The 17,385-nt window shown below is 34.4% G+C and overlaps 1 long non-coding RNA gene and 1 other non-coding gene across 2 annotated transcripts in view; both read left to right on the forward strand.

Moving 5' to 3' along the window:
• The window catches only part of LOC143684217 (uncharacterized), a 306,418-nt gene that overhangs the window by 217,837 nt on the left and 71,196 nt on the right, over positions 1–17,385 (forward strand). The gene's annotated exons all lie outside the window — the stretch shown is intronic.
• LOC143685265 (U1 spliceosomal RNA) lies at positions 64–227 on the forward strand. Its single transcript, XR_013176514.1, has one exon. It is a non-coding gene; the product is annotated as a U1 spliceosomal RNA (small nuclear RNA).

Raw genomic sequence — 17,385 nt, forward strand, 5'->3', positions numbered from 1 at the left:
TAAAATTCATTAGAAATGTAATTTATTTGGAACATTAAGCAGTAATTTCAAAAATATAGTTACATACTTGCCTGGCAAGGGAGATACGATGATCACGAAGGTGTTTTTCCCAGGGCAAGGTTTATACTTTGCACTCTGGATGTGCTGACCCCTGCAATTTCCCCAAATGTGGGAAACTCGACTGCATAATTTGTGGTAGTGGGGGACTGCATTCACACTCTCCCCTATGAAAAAAAAAATATATATATAGTTACAGTATGAGAAAATGTTTATGATGCAATATCAGTGAAAAAAGCAGAATAAGATTTATACAGCATGATATGATCTCTGTATTTTTTAAAAGTGCAGCAGATAAAGTTTCAGCTACAAAACAGATTAAAACAGGCTTAGAAACCACTATATATTTGTGATCAGTCTGTGCCAGGTCAAGGTGCATAAGATTTCCTCCAAGGATATCTTTAAGGAAGAGGCAAGGAAATGAGAGGATGGTTTAGTACCCACATCTGCCTGGTGGATAGATATATATTAAAAAAAATAAATAAAGCAGAAATAGGAATAGATGTGAATACAGACACAGAGATAGGGAGATGAATAGAAATTCATAAAGATAGAAATACAGATAGAGATCTGATATAGGACAACAAGAAAGAAATACACCAAAATGTTAACATAGAATCTCTCTCAATAGTGGCTCTGTGGGATATTTAATTTCCTTTTAAAAAATCCTTTTCTGTAATATCTACTTTTCAACAATGGTAAACATTACCTCTATAACCTTAAAATATTTTTAAATGTTTATGCATGAGGTAAGCATGAATTAGCACAGAGTGCAGGCTTATTTTCCTTAAATTAAGAAGATTGTATAAGTTTTTGACAGTTATGGGGGTGTGGCTGTGACACTCTTTGCAGAATATTAGTGTTGATACACAATAACAGAACCATTAAATGAATTTTTGATGTTCACTTAGGGGTTACACCAGGTTACTCATATTTTTCCTCTTATTAACAAAAATGCACATCTTCTAGGGTCTGCTCAAGAGTATGAGGTGGTGAATGGTCTTCGGAGTTCTCATGAGTCCTTTAGATTCCACTGTATAATACATCCTATAATTTTTGTCTTCTTTGCATCTCTGTTCTGTCATTGAACTCATCGACTGATATATTTGAAAAGAGCTAAGCAGATTTTAGAATAAGTATCCCCAACAACATCTTAAAGGGAATCTTATCTTTCAGGAGATTAGTATACCAAAAAAGACTTATTATCTCTATCCCCATAGGGATATTGTCAGCAGTTTTGAATGCAAATTTTATTGATATATTCACCCCCCATAAAAATTCATCCAAAGTATCCTCACATAATTATACAATCATCACCACAATCGATTTTAAAATGTTTTCATTACTCAAAAAATATTAAAAATGGACATAAAGGGTGCATGGGTGGTTTGGTGGTAAAGAATGCTCACCTTCCATGCGGGAGACCTGGGTTCCATTCCCGGACCATGTACCTAAAAAAAAATGCACATAAAAAAGAAAACCCAAAACACCCCATATCCCTTATCCACCCCCGCTGCATTGTTGACCCCTAGTATTGGTGTGGTACATTTGTAACTAGTTGATGAAAGAATATTAAGATTTTACTGTTAAATATAGTCTATAGTTTGCAATAGCTATGTTTTTTTCCATATACCACTCTATTATTAATTTTTGTACAAGTGTCATACATTTGTTCATGAAAGAACTTAATTTTATTTATATCAGTACAGTTAATCACAGACATATTCCACCATAAAGATCACTGTATTATTCATTCCCATATCTTAACCTCTAGCTTTCCTTCTGGTGACATACATGACTCTAAACAACCCTCTTCAGCCACACTCACAGACAGCCCAGCAGTATTGCTTATACTTTCAATAGTGAGCTACCATCACCTCTATCCATTTCCAAATGTTTAAGTTCAACCTAATGAAGCATCTTGTACATATTAGGCCACCATTCCCCATTCTCTAGCTTCAATCTATCTCTTAGTCACCTATATTCTAAATTTTATGACTATGAGTTTACATATTAAAATTAGTGAAACCACACAATATTTGTCCTTTTGTGCATCAACATTTTAAATAAAGTATTCCACGAGGTTTGGGTAAGTTGCTAATGGGCATATTAAACTGTATACACTGTGTCACAGACTCATTTGCTTGTTCCTTTCTATGTTTACAAATGTGCTTAAGACCAGTTGCTAGATAACTCCTTTTTTCCCTGTAGTAAATGAAAGCAAAGAAACAAACAGATAGATATATTAGGGGCTCATACTTAAAGTTTTTATGAGTTTGGTATGATGAAATAAACAAAAACTTTTTAATATTCAAATTGCTCAGAATCAAAAGAAGAGCTTTCAAAGATCGATAATAGATTCAGCATATTACTTTTAAGGTGACATTTTGATAATTTGTGATTTTAAATTGAAAAGATGTGCATTAAACTTCAGTGAAAATATTTGAGATAATATTAGAATACATTTTAATGCAAAACTACTCAAAAATAAGCTAAAGTATTTTCTGAACCCAAAGTATATTTCAAGCAATTAAATTTGTCAAGCCCTATTTGTAGATTTTTGAAGAAAGAAAAAAAGTGGTGCCAAATGTTGAAATATACTTTCAAAAAATTATTTTTTTAAAAAATCTTTACTTTCATCGTTCTATAAATGAACAATGTTATTTATTATACCTAAAGTTATTACCATTATTTTAAGAACTCTTTTGAAAGAAAGACTCTTAGCAAGTTGTGTTCAAAGATGATCAGAATTATAATTGAACTTTTATAATGGGGTGATTTTTAGGAAGCAATTATCAGGCAATCATAGAAAATCAAAATAACAATGTTTCCAACAAAGAAGGAAGATCTTTTCTCTTTGGAAGGTAAATTATATTAAATAGGTGAAATTTGAGAAGCACCATTTTCTCATGTGAATTTCCAATCAGTTAAAAATTTTATATTCATTTAAAAATGCATCCACAGTTTATAATCTGTTTTGAATTTTCTTTTAAAAAAATACTTTTCTTAGGGAAGTTTCAATAACATGTATTTTAAGTTTCTTCACCTTGAGAGGTCAGTATTAATATTTTGTGTCCTCCATATTAGTAATAAATATTTGTTGTTTATTGATTCAGTTGATCAGAAATTTATCTGCCATTATGATTTGAGTCATAACAACATAATCTACAATATGGCATGTTTCCTCACCATGTTCATTGCAACAAACTTTTCTAGATGTTGTATTGTCTAATTCTTGGTTAAAAATATTCCATTCTTAGCTGTGTGTTACCTTCTTCAATCACAATACCAACAGGGCTTTTTCCAGATTCCTGAAATCAGGTTTCCATCTTAATGACCTTACCACTCATTTTCAAACATAGGCAATTTTACTTGTTTTTAACAAAGAGCTAGTTCTTACCATACTTTTATCTCTCTTTATTGCAAGCATTTTTTGCTTTCATCTTGAGAGCCTCACTCACAGAAGTTCCATAATTTCTCCTAATAGACTTCTTAAAAATGGATAATAAAATGTGTCACAGAAATATCTGACAACATCATTTCCAAGATTTAACATTTTACTATATTATTCTGATGAATCATTCTGTTTCAAACTTGATTTTTGTTGCCTGATACTTTTATAAACTATTTGGTGCAGGTTGGTTATCCAAGGAAGTGGACTCTGAGATGGAAATTAAGATGTAAGAATTTTTGTAGCTGTACCCTTGGGCAGATGGAGAGATTGGAGTGTGATGCAGTCACAAAAAGACTTCAGTCGATCCCATGGGAAGTTCTGAACTGAGATGGCTCTTTAGAGTTGTCCCCAGTAGAGGCAAGAGGTGGTTCAGTACATGAGCCAGTTGTTGGACTTGGACCATCCCAGGAATGGAACGTGCCCATGGACAAAGAGGCTATACTCGGCAGAGGCCATTCACAAAGAGGGGTGACAGCTGAGGGCTGTGTATTGGTAGCACTCCTAGCACCTGGAGTGTAAGTCCTTCATTCCCGAAGAGGGATCTGAGAAGCATACTATAGCATCCTCTCCACCACTCCACCTCGAACAGAGTTTGACATGTTCAGAGAGTCTAAGTCAACTTCCTTTGAACTGGGGCGCACTCACTGCTCTGGCTACCAAGTCAGCCAGATCAGGTACTGGTTTCTTTTCCTCCCTCTTTGCTTCCCTGACATTTTCTTCTCTTTGCATATTTAGAAGACCAGCCATCGATGTGCTTTGTTTTCTGAGCTTTTGAGTATTACCCGTCATCATGAAGAATGCAGATAGGCTTAACTACAGTGGGTCTGCTACACTGTTTCCTATCTCCTAAAATTACTGGTTACATCTTTATATAGTTTCGCTTGTGACCTTGTTTAATTTGATTAGATACTTTTAATTAGAGCCTGCAAAATTTCCGAATGTGCCATATGGTTTGCATAAAAGATTCGGAACAGAAGAAAGGATAATTACTATCTATGGAGTAACTAAAAGAATCTTCAGCCAGCTAAGGTGATTCATTGTGGTTCAGATGTAAAAGAAAACCTGAAGCAACAGCAATCAATTTTGAAGTAAATTTAATAATTCTTTCTTGGCCTTTTTATTTTCTGTAGAATCTGTGGGTAAAATCTTAATGAAATTGTAGAATCACCTTCCTAACAATTTATAGGTTTTAGATAATCAAATGTAACTTAATCTCCCATATGTTTGTAGCAGTTACTTGGTGGTACAAGTCTTGAGAAAAGAGCTGTCGTTCCATGATGAGAACAATATTTTAAAATATCTTATAGGTAGTAGATAATGATGCATTTTCCATATGTTCAGATTTTGAAACTGATAACTACAGTTTATCCTGAGTTACTGAGGACATTGATAAAATCCTGGGAAAGGAATAGTTGTAGCTATGATATATATAAAATATCTAACAAATTCATTATCTGATAAATAGAGATTAGCAGCCAATGCCATTGGTGATTTCAGTTATCAGTTTTGGAGATGCATACATGTAATTTTTAAAATATAGAAGTCATATGTTATCATTATAAAATATATAAACGTTGCAGAGAAAGTGAAATTCTCCCTTCAGTAAGCCTTCTATCTCTTGTACTTACCCTTCCATTTACCTGGACTTAACCTGACATCAGTTCTATATAAAACCTACTGATCTTCTAAGCATTTATAAAACACACACATCCAGGCATATATGTGTGTATGTATACATTTGAATATTATGTACATTTTCATAAATGTATATGCAAGTGTGTCTATGTAAATATGGTATGATAGATATACATGCCTATTATACCATATATTTTGTTCAGGAACTTTTCTCTCTCTCTCTCTCTCTCTCTCTCTTCAACTTAACATTATGGCATAGATACATTTTCATGGCAGCATATTTAAATAGAATTTACTATTTAAAACTTTTGTATAATATTCCATAGGGCGGATTTGCCATCTTATTTAACCATTCTAAAGAACATAAATAAGAGTTCTTTGAAGTACTACTTATGTGATTTATTGCAGTTCATTTCTAGCTATGGACAATTTAGTGTTATTTTACTTAATCCCTGTGAGACCAAAAGTGATATATTATTCCCATTTTTGATGGTTAAATTTTGCAAAAGTTTAAATATTACATTCTTATTTAAGTATTAAGATTAGAATGTTAGTTGTAAGATAAATATTATTTTATACTTTAAAAGATGGTTTTATATCTTCTTCCATATGTTCCTTTTCTCTGAGGTAGCCACTTCTCTGCTTTTCTCTTTTCTGACAATGCCATTTCCTCTACAACCCTATGTAAGAAGAAATAGCAAATACCAGGTTCTTCATAAATAAACCTAATTCTATAAATTAAAGTGTACCTCTAAACAAAGTTTATATGTGTTAAACTTCCCTTTCTAGACATGCATTATTAAAACCTGACCTCCAACAGCACATTCCTCCAATTTCTAATCAATGTCCATTCAACCAGAGCAATAACTGCTTCATAAGCTAAATTAGAGTGCCTACTTACAGCTGATAACTCATGGTACAGCCTCTTGAGCATCAAGTGCGAATTTCAAGAGAAACCGTCCCTAGACAAATTCAGCGTTATCAGCCTCCATCCAGACAGCGTTTGCTTTCCTTTGAATGTTACTATGCTGTGCTTTTCCATCTCTTTCATTTGTGCTGCTTTTGTGAATCCACAAAATTGCGTACAGAACACTAGTGGAAGACAGATGTATCGGAGCCAGAATGCATGTTTTCTTCACTTAGAGCAGTTCAGCCCCTACAAATTTCTCTTCCTTGTTCAATTCTCAATGAGAACCTCATCTATGCCTTGTATGCCTGCAGTCAGAAACTTTTAAATGATAAACCTAAAAAATGTAGTTTCCTTCCATTTTCACATCTGGTGCTAGCAAAGTTCTCCCTTAAAAAAAAAAAATCAGATCTACTTTCTAACATGAATGGCTTAAATCTAGGGCAATTCTGTTGCATTCTTTGGAATACTCTAACATTGCTCAACTATATTCCTGGCACCACTGTTTTGAATTAAAGATTTGTGTCTTCGTAAGTGAATTGTTTTATTAGGTTCCTGTTATGTAATGGAATTTATCTTGTTACTATGTGAGTACTTTTGTTTGTATTTACGTTGAATTATTTATTCATTCATTCATTGAAGTTAATAAATCTCACCAGGCTGTCTGCTATGCACAACGCATTGTGTGATGTTCGCGGACTCCTATAACTTTTGAACACAAGTGATTGGAGCAGAATAGTATGAAGGAGAAAGAAAACTAGCTTTTCCATTGGAAATTGGGTTTGAATTCTAGCTCTGCCATTTAGAAACTGTCTGAATGTAATAAATTGCTTAACCTAAATCAGCTTCAGTTTCCCCATACATCTAAAATGGGGCTGACATTATATTTTTCACTAACTGCATATGAAATAATTAATGCCAAGCCACTTTATAATTGACTAAGACAAATGTTAATTATACAAATTAATTATAGGGTAGTCAGCAGTGGCCAGTGGCAGAATTCTCACCTGCCATGACGGAGACCTGGTTTCATTTCCTGGTGCCTGCCCATGCAAAAAACAAAGAAAAAAATTAATTATATATCTCCTGCCCTGAGATATATATTATACTGAAGGATAATACAAAAATATTTGCAAATAAATATAATGCAAGGTAAAATGTGTCTAAGAGAGAAGGACAGAAAAAATGTGGTAGGAAAATGCCCAGGAACAGAATGTTTTCCAGTTGGAGGAACCAAGGAACTCTTTATGAAAAAGGAGGAATTCCAGCTGGCGCCTGAAGGACGGTAGATTTTCTCTTTGTGGAAAATGGAGCAATCACTCCAGGTACAGAGATTGGAATGAACCAAGGCATGCAGTTAGGGAAAAGCCTCTGCAAGAATGAGTGAAACACTTTGGTTAAGGCGTTGAGTATTTAAAGAGAAATACTGAGGTGTAGTTCTAGAAAGGAGGATCATAGCCAGGGAAAACCTGATCTGGATGTCAGGGGTTTGCTCTCCATCCTTTAGTCATTAAAGAACACCCTGAAATGTTTGTAGAGCCAACAACCAATAATTTTTAGATACCAAGGCATTAAATTTTCTGATGTAAGGGATTTCTTTCATGGAATGTCAGATGTACAATTCTACCAATATACCAATTTACATGATGAAACTGAGCATTTCATGTCTCAAACTTAAGCATCTCCATTTGAATTGCTCACTGATTCAGAGATTCCTAAAGGACTTCTTAAATAAGAGTACACCAGAGAAATCTATTTCAGAGCAAAGTCATCATTAACCCAGTGGAGAATTCCAGATGATTCTCCCCTCAAAAGCATACACCATGTAAAGGCCCATAGAATGGACTGTTCCCACTTCAATTCCATTTAGTGAGTGTCAGGATGGAGAAGAGAAAATACCAAGGACCAAGAAGAAGTAGTAAGAGAGAATGATTAAAGCTTCCAGGATAATAAGGCCAAGGTAGGAGAGAAAGTAGAGTCAATAGTATTGACAACTACAGAAGTGTCAAAAATATTAGGACCATGAAATTGTTTGTTTAGCAAGTGGGAATTCTCTGATAACCTTGGAGTCAAGCAAACTTGGAATAATCCCTCTGTGGAATTTAACAGGAAATTAACAGGAGCTGAATGGGAGATGACTTCCCTCTGAAATGCTGGGATTGGCCTCTTTGGAGGTAAAGCAGAATAAGTGGATGTTAAGGTCACATTATGAATTTTGTGAGTCTGAGGAATTTTCTCCTAATGAGCCCAGTCCTCCTCCATAAAAAAAGAATATATATTAAACTATATTTTACAACTGCACCGGGGCACAGACAAATATATTAATATTATGTTTTAAAATAATTTAACGTATGAAAACATTTACAATGGGCCCCTAACTTGTTGTGGGTCTGAGAAATTATGCCTAATGGATAAGTCAGCCCTGGTGGAGGGTGAGTGTCAGTCGGAAGTGGCACAGGAGATCTGAGATGATATGGGGAAAAGATTCTGGGGAGTCAATGAGGCTAGGATGATGTCCTGACTAGATGGAGAAAGGTAAGGGAAGTTTTGAGGTCCTGACAAATTGTGAGAGAAGACTCTGGAGACTCAAGGAGAGAAAAGGGAGCGTTCACAAGGAAAAGGACAATAAACAAAAGAGTGTTTGCATCATATTGGATATAGTCTTAGTCTTATGTTGTTGAAATTTTCAAAAAATGAAAACATTCAATTTATAGACTAGAGATTAAGGTCAGCCATTTGCCATATGACTTTAATTTTTATGCTTGATTATATTCATTTGTTTGTTAGATATATCATGTATTATCATCAAAAACTAATTTCCTAGGAAATAAATTCTGGAGAAAGAAATAGCTCTTTCTATTAGTATAAATTTTGAGAGGGAAATATCCCAAATTTTATTTTTCCAGTTCCAATTTATTTCCTTTGATCTATGAAAGAAATGCAAAAAAACCTGAGTATTATTTATTCCAGTTGGTGCTTTAAAATATTATCAGTGCACCAAGTTTTGTGAATAGTAACTTCAAGGTTTTAAAATCAGCATATTTAAATTTAATTCACAAGTGCTAATGTTTCTAGATAAACTAATACAGCATCAGATGTATGTAAGTTATTTTATAATAATAGAAGTCACATTTAAATACAGGTTAAGTGACTACATTGAAAGGCAATGCAATTATTTTAATGGATTTCTAATTTAATCCTTAAATCCTGGATAATCGAGAGGTGAACTTTAAATTAAATTGGTGTAACTTGAATTTGGGGTTGAAAAGTGTTGCCCCCCAAAAAAGTAAAAAAAAAAGAAATAATTCTGTTTTTAGTGTGACACTTTATAATAGATAGTACCTCTTTTTGTAAACATCAGGCAAGGAGAGGTGCAGAAAAAGAACAGGAGAATGTAATTCACTAATGAGCAAAAATCATAAATAGACATTTCACTGAAAAAGAAGTTCAACTTGCAAATAAATTAAAAATGTTCATTTTCAAAAGTAATAAAGTGCAAATTAAAGCAAGTTACAAATTTTGGCTAAGTAAATAAATTAGCAAAATGTTGCATTATTTGTATTATCTTGTTTATACATCTTTTTTTAGTTTTAAAATAACTCTTTTTGCGCTGATAGAAAAAGTACCTAATTATGAATTTTGTTTTCCTTCCAAACATGTTTATGTTATATAAATACCAAATAACAAGGGAGAGAAGGAGAAAAAAGAATAGAAGGGGGAGGAGGACATAAAAAGGACAAAACAATGAGCTCTGTCCAAAGGGAAATGCTCCATCAAAGTCTGAACGTCTGTTTGTTAAAAAGGTTAAAGAAGGGACTACTTTAGTAAGCAGGAGTTAGGACTGGTTAACTTTTTAAGGTACATTCCAATTCTACAATTAGGTTATTCACTGATATATATATATATATATATAAACACACACACTCTCTCTCTCATATGTATATGTATATGTATAAATTCTTACTAGAAGAGATAAGGAAGCTAATTTAAGCAATTCTTGGAGTGCCTCATATTTCAACTATCTTCTTAAAAATATAAAGCAAACTCAACCTTTTGTAGTATAAAGAACAATTTTAAGCATCCTTTTCATCTTGTCATTAAGCCTTAGACTATATATGATGTATTTAATACAGTAAAATACTTATTTTCCTAATTATTTGGGAACTTTTTATACACAGATTGCTTGAAATGTTAAAGTTTAGATCAGTGTTTCCAAAACATGGTCCTTGGTATTCAATATCTGAATAACCAGGAAAACCTGCCAAAATGTGGATTCCAGGTCACTGAGACTTGCTGATTCAGAATATCTAGAGGGAGGATCCTGGGACTCTCCATTTTACACAAAATCCCTGTGTTATTCTGATGCACTGTAGTTTGTACCCCCATTTATACCCTTGTGAACTCAAAATATGACCTGCAATCTGCAGTATCCCTTGGGCATCCCTAGGAGTTTGTTGGAGTTGCAGAGGCTCAGTCCCTAGCCCATACCTATGGAATCAGAATCTTCACTGTAACAAGATCCTTTGGTGTTTCTTATACACCTTAAGAAGTCTGAGAAGTCCTGAATTAGACAGTGTCCAAACAGTGATGAAATGCACTGATCAGTTTTAAGTTATTTGCAAGGTTGTGCATCTCATTATCTTCTCAATTGATTTTGTATCTGTCAACAATTTATCCTTTCACCAAATGTTTCTCCAACATGAACAGTCTAACAAGTATGTGAGAAGAGAAATGAAAGCCCTCACCTACTTTCATGAAAGCTGTCACACAAATCAACAATGACAACATGACTTGATAAATACAATGTTGGAGGTGTTCGAAGACTCAACCCGGTATAGTGGAAGCCACCTAAATCCGCTTAAATCAGCTTTCCACGTGGGCTGAGTTTTTAAGAATGTCTTAATCAGAATGGGAAAGGGCAGACAGACCTTCCAGAAAGAAAAAAGCCAAGCCCCATGACATGTCAGAATGCAGCCCAGAGAGAAACCACAGAGAGAAGTAAAACACACCAGGGCTGGCATCAGATCACCTGGTCCAGAGGATCCTTAGTAGCCATGTGGACGTGCCCCCATGTCTTCAACTCTTTGTACTTCAGTTTCCTCACTGTAAATTGGGGCCGATATTCATATTCCCATCATAAGGTTATTTGGAGGATTAGAGATAATATAATAAAGTGCCTAGAAATCTGCCTGGTAGTTAACAAGTGCTCAATAACTATTAGTGAACACTATTAATTCAACATGACTACAGCGTGTTAGGAATGTGGGAAAGTAAAGCATCAATTTTAAAAAGAGAATAGTCTTACCTAATTACCTGTCAAAATAAGCAACTAGTCAGCTGGAGAGAGAAAAAGGCATGAAGGACTTCACACACCCCGTAAGGAGCTTGGAGGCTAAGTAAGGGACCCAGGGGAGTACAGTCATCTGGGAGAAAGGGAGAGGAAGAAGAGCTGTGACAGAGGGTAGAAAACCCAGAATGAGATGTGGGAGAGTCAGGATACAATGGTTTCAAAGAACTCTAGAGAAGACAATTTCAAAGAACACTCAACAATAGCAGAGAAGTGTTCATTGCCTTTGCCTGGTGCTTCCCCAAGAACATTTTTTCTAGGAGAAAATAATAAAGAGGAAAAATAATAAAGAGGAAAAAAAACAACAACAAGCAATGTATTAAGGAACAGTGAAGAGGTGAAGATAGAGAGTAGAACTATTCTTGAAAGACATCAAAAATTAAAATGGATAGGATTTAGAGAAAAGGAGATTAAAGCTAGGGGTATTTGCTGAATCCAATGCTCTGGTGAGTTAGAATGAATGGAATTTGAAATATTGCTGGGCTCATGAGTGTTTTTTAGCATTTTTTAGCTTTCTGGTACAATAAGATATTCCAAACTTACCTTGCACTTACCCTGCTCCAGGGAGCTATTTCTCCAAGGAAACCTGCTTTCTTCTAGTGTATAATAACATTTAAAAACTAAAGACCTTGTAACCAGATATATTCACTGGTCCTGAACTTTCATTGATTCCAGGCCCTTTCAGGGAACAGAAATGAGAAAAACATATATTGGATAGCATTATTACATAAATGTCAAATTTCTTGGGTGTGGTGATATAGGAAAATGTTCTTTTTCTTATGAGATAAATGCTTACGTATTTAGAGATGAAGTGTCATGATATCTGAAATTTAACATAAAGTGACTCAACAAAAAAATAACAATTGGTGAATATATATGACAATTATAGGGGTGTTCATCAACAATTCTTTAAACTTTCCTATAGATATGGAAATCTCAAAATGAAGAGTTGGAGAATATAAATGTAGGTGGAAATTCAGCCTTTCTACCTGGGGGGAAAGGGAAGATCAAGATGTATAATAGTACAAATAAATCTGTAAGTGGGACTGTAAAAAGGGGAAGTTGAACTATTTCTCTCTAATCATTTATTTTTTCCTAGTGAGTCATTGAGAGCACGGGCTATTGAGTTCATGAGCATGTTGAAGAGAATGCATTGAGTGGGGTGAAGGATTAGTGGGCATTGTGGAATACCAGCTAAGGTTGGAGAGCAAATTACATACCCTAACAAAAAGACACATTCTTAATTTTAATCTGCCTGCCTATGGGTGGGAACTCATTTGTTAATAAAACCCTTTGAAGATATATTATCAGATATATGTCACATGCATAGTCTTCCATGTGCCTAAGTCTAGTGAATTTCTTTTGCAGCATGGAATGACCATCTAACACCTTAGCTCCAAAATTCCCTCCTACTTCATAATTCCTTTGAACTTCATCTCTATTCCACTCCAGTCACCAGTTTCCTTGAACATACCCTGGCACTTGTTAACAAGAACTGTTTCATATTTTCAGTTCTAATGCCTTTGAAAAGGCATTAAGTATTCATGGTTCTGTAACATGCCCTAGTAAAGCTCAACTGTGAAAGGTACAGTGTAAAGAAGTTGAAAGAGTTCAGTACTAGAGTTTGCCAAATGATTATGGGAGGAATGCAGTGTGACAAGATAGTAGATGGTAAAGGCAAGAGTTTTGTTAAAGAGGTTTTGGCAAAAAATAAAACATAAAAAAGTGAAGCAGGATGAGATTGTTAGATCAGTAGAAAGTGGAAGAATTAAAGGTCCATAGGTGTCTTGGTTTTACATGCTCATAAGACGAATACCACACAGTGGCTTGTCTTCACAGCAAGAATGCATTGGCTCACAGCAGGGGAGATTGGAAGTCCAGAAACAAGGCATTTTCTGGTGCTGGCCTGCTGCAGTCTGTGGGGTTCTCTGACTTTCACTTCTGCCTCCTCTCACAGGGCAATTCCTCTGCCTGTGTCTGTTATTCTGGTTTCCACTGACTTACTGCTTCGGTTCCTTTGTCTGTGATTGCATTTCCTCTCTTAGTACAGCCTCCAGTCATATGGATTAAGGCCTGCCCACAGTTTTCCTAAAATCGACATAGGGTTTTAGAAGATCCTTTTCACCAATGAGTCCACATCTTCACTGATAATATATCTTCAAAGGGTTTTATTAACAAATGAGTTCCCACCCATAGGCAGGCAGATTAAAATTAAGAATGTGTCTTTTTGTTAGGGTATGTAATTCAGTCTTTCACAGCAGGCTAAAATGAGGTCAAAAGGCAGTTGTACTGGAAGAAAGAGAGAAAAGATGTTGGAAGGATAAATTATGGATTGAGAAGGATTAAAGAGTTTAGAACTGAAAATATGAAACAGTTCTTGTTAACAAGTGCCGGGATATGTTCAAGGAAACTGGTGACTGGAGTGGAATAGAGATGAAGTTCAAAGGAATTATGAAGTAGGAGGGAATTTTGGAGCTAAGGTGTTAGATGGTCATTCCATGCTGCAAAAGAAATTCACTAGACTTAGGCACATGGAAGACTTTAGGTAATATCATGTAGATATTACCTAAAAGCTAAAAGATGAATGCAAGGGTTGGGGAGTGTTACAGTGTCATGAATTTCCAGGGAGTAACCATTAAGATGTTTGAATTCCTGTTTCACCAAGACACTATATTGCAAAAATATTTTTCATTGATCCTTTTTTAGGGGATTTTAAACCTTTAAAATATTTAAAATAATTTTACAAAGAGTAAACAAAGGATTATTTTTGTTGATTTAAAGAGAAAAAGTTACAGATGCGTTATACTGGAAGAAAAATTAAGGGAATTTCATTTTTACTTGCCAGTCCTGCTTTTATAATTTTATATATTCTAATCAATGTGCAGCTGATTTTGTCATTGCTCTCAGTAACCATATTTTATGTATGAGGCTTTAGAGGCAACTGCTGAAAAGATAATGCAAGTTTCCACTTCTAGGATCGCATGTAAGCTCCTATCAGATCAAGTCTCCTACAGACAAGAATGAAAAATTCAGGAATCTTCTATCTATCTGTCGATCTATCTATCTATCTATCTAATCTATCATGTATCTCTGCATGTATATGTGTGTATGTGTGGTGTACAAAACAGCTATCTGAGAGAGAAAAAAGGCAGGCATATTCTAGAAGGAAGTCAAATTGGAAGAAGAAGAGGGAGTAATTTTTCCATTTTTAAGGTTTTTTAGCCAGAAGGCACATAGATGTACATATGCAACTTGTAGGCAGCTATAATGGGAATGCTGGTATATAAAAACAGGTAACAGGGTTTAGTGCAACCATACCTTTTGGAAAGTGAAGATGGGAGTTTCCAGAAAGGCACAAGCTAGAGAAAGGGAGAACCCAATTTCTGTGTATATACTCTGCTCAAATCTCTGTCTGGCAGTTGAACCACATTTGTGCAGGGCTGACTCCAAGCCATCCTGCCAAGTCTGAAAGAACTGAAATTTGAATACGTCCCAAGACATATTTTTTGGTTTAAGTCCAACTAAGTAAATGTATTGTTAAAGCAAATCAACATACACACACACAATCTTTGGAAGAATATAATGGAATATAGAAATCTCCAAAATATAACACTAAAATATTCAGCATACCACCAAAAATTACACAAAGTTATATATACAATATACAAAGAAACAACAGCAAGAAGTGTGATCCATAGTCAGGAGAAAAGATATTAAATGGAGACCAGCCATGACATGATCCAGATACTGGCAATGAGGGATTTTTAAAGCAGCTGTTATAACTGTGGTCTAAGATATAAAGGACAGAATGTTTGTAATGGATAAAATATAGGCACTCCAAACAAAAAAATCAAAACCAAAAAGAAATCTAAATAGAAATTCTAGAACTGAAAAATATAATATCTGAAATTTAAAAGTCACTGGGTAGATAATCTTAAGAATGAAGATATTAAAGGAAAAAGTCAATTAAATTGAAGATAGATCAATTATTGAAAAAATAGCAATTATTGAAAAAAGAAAAAGAGAAGAACTAAAAAAGAAGATTGAGACCTTTGGACCCCTGTGAGACTACATCTAAATATCTAAATTACATGTAATTGGAGTCCAATAAGGAGAGGAGAGAGAGAACAGGAATAAAAATATATTTGAGGAAATAATGGCCAAATTTTTTTTTCAAATTTGATTAAAGACATACATTTAAAGATTCACTGACTGCTATGAGCTAATCTCAAGCAGGCTAAATACAAAGAAAGCATACATAAATACTTGACAGTCAGAGTGCTGAAAACTAAATCTAAAGGGAAAATCTTAAAAGTAATCAGAAAAACACAAACAAAGAAAACAAAAATAACCATATTGCAGGGAACAACCATTCAAATAACTGTTGAAATTACATCAGAAACAACTGAGGCAAGAAGACAGTGGGAAAATATCTTTTGAGTACAGGAAAAATAAACAACTGTCAATTCAGAATTCTAAATGCTCAGACAATGTCCTTCAGGAATGAAGGTGAAATAAAGATATTTTCAGGTAAAATAATTCTAAGAGAATTTGTTGCTAGAGGATATGTACTACAAAATAAAATGCCAAAAGAATTTCTTCAAGCTGTAGACAAAAGAGACCAGAGGAAAACCAAATCTTCAGGAAGGAATATAGAGAATCATAAATATTGTAGTAAATATAAAAACTAGGCTCTTTTTCTCTTCATTTATATAAAATACATATGATGCCATAAGCCATATATATATATATATATATACAATTGTGGGGTTTATAAATATATGTAGATGTAATACTATGACAATTATGATATAAAGTTTAGATGTGTGGCTAGGTATAAATAGATTATATAGCTGCAAGGTTTGATGTCAAGTGGTACAATTTCGTAGACTGAGAAAGGTTAAAGAATATATATTATCTTGAGTAACTACTGAAGTTTGTGAAGAGACATAGCAAAAAACAGACATAGATAAATTACAGTGGAATCATAAAAGATATCAAGTATTCCAAAAGGAGGAAAAACAGAGGGGACAAAAAGAAATTAAGTTATAATTAAAAATAATTCCAATGTACCAATAATTATATTAAATGGTAATGGACTAACCACTGTAATTAAAAAGCAGAGATTAACCAAATAGAAAAAATAGCATGATGCTGACACAAGGACAGACAACTGTATAGACCAATAGAATTAAATTGAGAGTTCAGAAATAAGCCTCTAGGGCCCGTTGATTTTTGATGAAGGTTCCAAGTCCACTCAATAGGGAGAGAATAGTCTCTTCAAAAATGGTGCTGGGAGAACTGGATAGCCATATCGAAAAGAATAAAAAGGGGCCCCTACTTTATACCATAGAGAAAAGATAACTCAAAATGGATCAAAGACATAAAAAGAGAAGACAATATAGGGACGCAATTTCAGCAGCTTGTATTAGGCAATGGTATTAGGTAGTTCAGCTTAGGCCTTTGGAGTTGCAGGAAGAAAACACCCCAGGGAAAGTTGTTGGAACCCGGAGGCCTGGAGAGTAGGCCAGCAGAGATCACCCTGAGCCTTCCCACATAAGAAAGAACCTCAGTTGAAAGTTAGCTGCCTTTCCTCTGAAGAAGTAATGAAATAAATCCCCTTTTATTAAAAGCCAATCTGTCTCTGGTGTGTTGCATTCCGGAAGCTAGCAAACTAGAACATATATCCAAAGAATTGAAAGCAGGAACTCAAAAAAAACATTTATACATTGATGTTCAAGTGGCATTATTCACAACTGCCAGAAAATGGAAGCAAACCAACAAATGAATGGATAATCATCAATAGATGATTGGATGAACAAAATGTGGTATGTATATTCAGTGGAATATTATTCAGCCGTAAGTAGGAAATTCTGATAAATGCAAAACCATGGATGAACCTTGAAGGCACCATGTTGTATGAACTCAGACATACTCAAATGATCAAATATTTTTTTGTCTTATATGAAATAATTAAAATATATA

The sequence above is a fragment of the Tamandua tetradactyla genome, chromosome 5 (assembly GCF_023851605.1).
Source record: "Tamandua tetradactyla isolate mTamTet1 chromosome 5, mTamTet1.pri, whole genome shotgun sequence".
Lineage (NCBI taxonomy): Eukaryota > Metazoa > Chordata > Mammalia > Pilosa > Myrmecophagidae > Tamandua > Tamandua tetradactyla.